The sequence below is a fragment of the Sinohyriopsis cumingii genome, chromosome 8 (assembly GCF_028554795.1).
Source record: "Sinohyriopsis cumingii isolate HCF-2022 chromosome 8, ASM2855479v2, whole genome shotgun sequence".
In the NCBI taxonomy this organism is placed as follows: domain Eukaryota; kingdom Metazoa; phylum Mollusca; class Bivalvia; order Unionida; family Unionidae; genus Sinohyriopsis; species Sinohyriopsis cumingii.
This window is the reverse complement of record NC_142968.1, coordinates 30,749,898-30,755,897: the sequence shown is the minus strand read 5'-3', so window position 1 is coordinate 30,755,897 and position 6,000 is coordinate 30,749,898. Positions and strand designations below refer to the sequence as shown.

Below are 6,000 nucleotides of genomic sequence, written 5' to 3'. Positions count from 1 at the left end.
TTCGGCTATACTCAGAAAAGAACACAATGCATTATTAATCAGCATGATCTCAATAAACGGCGTAGAAAATCCTTGACACCTCTGGTTCCAGAAACCTTGACCTTTTACGTAAGCAGGAAATCGACGTCGGTCAGCAATTTGTAATGCGTCCAACAGGACTCTTAGAACGGGGTTTTGATGCATCATTTTTATTTTATTGTGTTAGGGACGCACATTTGTGCATTACCGGAAGCCGTGGCTTATGACAGCTAACCCAGATTACCGTACCTTGGGGGAACAACACTATATTATCGCGGTAACTTCAGTATGGTAGCACGCACATATTATAATAAACACAAATTTCAAGTTACTGATAATATGGAATGTCGACGCTCACTCTGGCTGAATATTTCCACCAAACTAAAGAATCCCATTACTAAATTGAACACGCTATTGTCAGTTAAGGTGAAATCCATGATAACAACAGCAGAAATTAAAAATAAATTAAAATATAACTTCGTCTTAATTATATATATATATATATATATATATATATATATATATATATATATATATATATATATATATATATATATATATATATATATATATATCTGTGTGTGTATAAAGCTATTATTATTATTATTATTATTACTGAAATATTACTGCTTTTAAAAATTGTTTAATTATTACTGCTTTTCTATTTATGTAGGATAAGTAGGGTCATAAGCAATTTTGGTCCATATTGGCTACCTTGGAATGAAATTCCAAGCATAACCTTGTAAGAACATGTTCATCGCCATCGGTATATGACCTATAATCATCAAACATCGGACGATACACAGAGTGTATTCATAATCAATACCAATGCAGATATAGTAAGTTTGAAAAGAGTTTTATATCTGATGGTCAATAGAATTCCATACACTTTCAAAAAGTGATGTTCGTTGTATTTCAATATAGAATTACCAAAAATGTTGACATCTTTTAGGTAATTGTGCTCTGACAGATTTGTGTCGTTATTGGCTAAGGCTTTACATCTATGAACAACCAATGAACAGCACATGTTCAACATTATTCGAGAAATCCTGTTTGCCACAATAATACAGCACCCGCGATAATACAGAGTATACATTACAACATGTATTTTAGCTGAGCTCAGAAAGACTATTTGCACCGCTGCCCATTGCATAATTTACCTAAAGCAGTTGCCATGCACATGATCTTCCATTTCTTTTTCCAAATGAAAAAACTGGTACAATATTACCCTCTCACTGCGTCTTTTGCAGTAACAGATGTTTCTATTACCAATCCGATCTATATTATAATGTAGAAAAATTGCCCATAATGCATGTGTAGACAATCCATTTGTCCTAACTGGATGGTTGTAAAAGCCAAGTGCACAAGAGAGCATACGTTCTCCATATTCTTATGTCTTACACTTACAATGATAAATTGTATGGATCCTTTTAAATAGCAATGAGCAACAAGGAATACTCTTCTTTTTAGATATTGGTTTTGGAAGTGAAAAGTACCTTTAACACTAATGAATCATACTATTCATAATTTTATGTAATTAATCCAGATAATATTCTTCCATCTTAATTGTCACATAAAACAACATGGGATCCTTTCTTAGTAAGTTTCAAGGGGAATTGATGTGATTTCTCTTTGCAGCAAATATGTTTCTCTGTATTTTTTTTTTCAAATTTGGAAACAATAATCAGAATATTTCGGACTTGTCCATAATGCATTTACGTGTCAGCGTGCAGATAGGGTTTACTGTTCCGCCTGAGCCATGGCTGTGCAAATATTCTTTTCAAGGGTAGCCACATGACAGCAATGTGAACAGATACTTCCTAAATATTATGGTAACAGTGATATCTCATATCTTTCAGTTAAATATATTGCACCATATAGTATTGCGTGTGTGAAAGAATAGCTTATAATAAAAACAATTCCTAACCTTTTTGTCCACAGACTTTGAAGCAGTGTACAGTAATATGGAATCTGTATGTGGTGAAAATGAAATGCCACTGACGGTTCTGAATAATGCACTTGGTAGTAAGGAGAAGTGGATTCTGAATAAAACTTAAGATATATCGAACATGCACTTTTCTTTTGCACATGCTGCTTTCAAATAAAATGGATTTAGTCCTGAAAAACCCTGACAGAAGTTCCTAAAAAAGGTATGAAGTCATGTATTGGCCATAAACAGCATTTTGTGATGAAGTCAATAACATAATTCTGGTTATCTTAAATACATAAAGAAGGTCACTAAATCACCACTAACATGTACATAACTGATTGTTTATATAGGTGTGAACTCTTTTCGTATACGTGACCTTTATGACACACTGTACAGTTCAGTGTAGAAAAAGCTCATGAATATATGCATAAATACATGTTATCGTCAGTCATTAACTCATTCGGATAAGTTTTTTGGAGGTTAATAATGAATACATCCATTGTGTGTGTGTCGTTTGTATTAAGTTTACTTTCCCCTGAAAAAGATATCAAAACTTACAGAAACTTTGTTTTTCCCCTGTCTTTATCAAAATGCGTTTCCAGTCAACATATTGTAGCCACTTAACTGACCTGTCATGTTTGAGCTCGACAAAGAACCCGTTCTGTTACCAGATTTTCGGAGCAACAAGTTCTGTCGTAAACACTGGCTTGACATGACCACATCATCTTATAAATTAAAGAAAATTTAATAAATGAATTATTTTAAAAATATTCAATAATATTTGGATTTAGTATATTTTAAAGTCTTTAGATTCTTTTTGCAAAATACATAGAAGTCTTTTGCATTTTCAAAACGCATATTTTCGCGCGGATAATTAACCAAACTATATTGCGAAACACGCGCATGACAATCGATCTTTCTTGTTAGTAGTCCACGAAGACATAAGGTCGTGTTAGCCTAATACACGTCGTTATGTAATTGATAAAAATCGTCGTGTTGTAACTTATGATTACAAATGCCTACCCAAACACACCAACATTAAGGGTTACCGCGTAGTCCGTTTGGGGTATAATTTAAACGAAAACAACAGAAAAGCTGACTATAGCGAGGGTTGTTTTGAGTTTCGTGACATAACCTCTCCAAGAAATCTTTCACATCCAATCCATCAAACAGAGATTATTAATGATGCATACAGAGTTCATTACGAATTTATTTCACATTTTATTTAGTTCTAACTGATGTCCTCTTGCTTTGGTTTAAATTATCTAACTTAATGAAATCCAGAGCCCCCATGAGGTAACGTTATATTGAATACAAGATTGATTATTCGAGTAAGTATTTAATTATGATTTACCCTTTCTCCGATTTTATAACATTGTCATAGCGTTTGTTCCTGGATGAAAAAGTAAAAAGAGTAGCCATTTGAGATGAAATAACTTCAATCTATTTCTGCTCTGTAGCCTCTCATTTCTCACTCTTGGTCTTATTAAAACTTCCATATAATTTTTATCTCAATCCGTATTATCGTATTAGTTTAGAGCCTCATCTTGCATAGATTTTCTTCACCATTTATCCCTCACTTGATACTATGCGCTTAATTTGTATCTGTATTCATCTACAAGCGTGCAAAGTAATGAAATTATATGTTAAATATTTGATCGTTAATTCTGAGAATTATTATTCTCACCTCGTTTTTATTTAATATTCATGTTATATTTGGTCAACTAATTTTCAGATATGTCTTTAGGATTACAATCTTCCATCTACTTTGTATTAATCCCTCTCAAACATTTACTTTCACCTAGATTGTAACATTTCTTCCAAACCTTTGTATAAAAAGCACGTGTACTTTGATCCGATCCAAGCATCTTTTCACTTCATCTGAGTACCTTTCCGTTGTTTACTTCTTATTCTACAAGATCAAAAACATGTAGCAAACAAACAGCAATGGAGGAGTGGCAGATGGTGATATGAAGAATCTGCGTTAATTAGTAGTTTCCCCATAATGGTTGGAGCTAAAATCCGAAGTTCAGAAGGTGAATGATATAATGGCTCACGTGTTATATATGACCAGGGACAAAAACTGGTTAAAGAGAACTCTTCGTAAACATTTTTACCATGAGATGATTAATATGCTGGTTGGCACAGTTTTACTTCTTACGTGTCAAAGAAACGATTTTCCTTTCTCTTGTTTGAATGTTCCATCTCAGATTGTTTTTATGAATTATGACCGACTACCTTAAGTTCTTTACATCAACCTGAATATGGGATGGCTAAAAATGTAAGCATGAAACAGCAAATGATGTATTGAAATATATTTGACATGTTGGTAAAATCTGTGCAAAAACATAAAAGAACTGGGCATATGAAACATTCGTGTCTTTGGCATAACGTACACAGTGCTTTTCAGATTATTTTGTTCCACTACACAAATATGTTCATCGAAATTATGATAACCAGATCTATACCCACAAAGATATTGAATCTGAGCACGTAATAATAATAATAATAATACAATAAAAAGAAACGGATATGTAGGACATAACCAATTGTGATAAATATATAGCTGAAAATTAATAATCTTTTGACACCACAGCATCCCAAAGGAAAATATATATCGACAAAAAATTACACATTTAATAATTATGATTAATAATACTATTTTAGCACTTGTTCGTCTTTTAAATACCCATTCTTCTCTAACGTAATTTTTCTATAAATAGTCTCGAATTATTTTGGGGTTAAAATCAAGATTTAAACATGCATATGACCTTCACATATCTAACCGAAGTATGAGATATTTTATTAGCTAATTTATTCATAGCATGGACAAAGTTCGTCAGAAAGATATCTTCGTTATGGCATGTATATACCACTCATACATCTCTCTCTATAAAACAGGCATTGATAATGTGACATAACTTGAATTAGATGCAGATTACTGGAGGTTTATTTTACGTGAAAACGGAGGAATGCAAAATACTTATTTACCCAACAGCTACTTGACAAAAGCTATATTAATGTTGGACGTATTACAAGAGGGGTATATGCGAAACATTAAAAGCGATAACAACAATAATATCACCTAATAATCCGTTTCCTATCATGGATCTACTGTGTGAGGTGATTTATCGGGAAATTATTCATCTATCATTTGAAACAATCAGAGTGAGTATACACTACACAATATCAACAAATTAAGTTCACGTCATATTTTGTTCTCAGTTCTTCATGCATTTGTTTCAGATCAGCACCTATTCTGAAATAAGAGGCCATTAAAAGGAAAGTTTATATTAAGCTCAGAGTAAGTATCAAAATCAAAGGCATTCCTATATCTTAATTTCTAGCAGGTATCGGTGCTTATTTCAGACTGACGTCGTGTTCCTCGTTGCAAATTTATTTTTTAAAGAGCTCGAATAGCGTTTTAATGTGCCTCAGTATTATAATCTTGTCTTTAGAGTCTCATCTTCCATCCATTTCCTGCGCTAGTCATCCCCTCTCTTAATACTGTGCACTTATTTTCCATCATATTGAATTTTTCGAAACTGTTAAAAAGACATGTTAAGTGCTTCGATACTTGTTAAAGTTAAATCTGTGAAAGACTATTCGTCGTTATTCTTTAATATTCATCTTAGCTTTAACTGATTAAACTTCTGAGATTCGGTTTCGTTTTTTCTTTTCTGTATCTTGACTTTCCTTTTACTTCCTCTCTGAATATCATACCTTTACTTTCCATCGCATTGTACGTTTCGTAAGCACAAAATTCAGATATTGATCTGACCAGCTAAATGTCACCAAGCACATTTTTACTTCATTCCCGCATATTTATTATTGTATATTCCTTGTATATTAGCATTAAACGTACATGGTAAATTAACAACTGATGAGGGGAGGATGATAGCTAGGTGGTGTATGGGTGTTCGAACGTCATTTCCATCAATTTATTTATCCCAGAAACCTAGATCTGGAGAGGATGGAGAATAAATTGGCACCGAAGTTGCATATGATCTGTAGATGTATTGGCTGCAGTGAATTCGCTCTTAAAAACATGT

The 6,000-nt window shown here is 32.9% G+C and overlaps 1 protein-coding gene across 1 annotated transcript in view; it reads left to right on the top strand.

Annotated features, from left to right (window-relative positions):
- The first annotated feature begins 4,875 nt into the window (after positions 1-4,875).
- The window catches only part of LOC149793225 (uncharacterized), an 84,559-nt gene continuing 83,434 nt past the window's right edge, over positions 4,876-6,000 (top strand). Inside the window, exon 1 of the mRNA XM_089966326.1 lies at positions 4,876-5,116. The gene's annotated coding sequence lies outside the window, so the exon portion shown is untranslated. The remainder of the gene's footprint in view (positions 5,117-6,000) is intronic.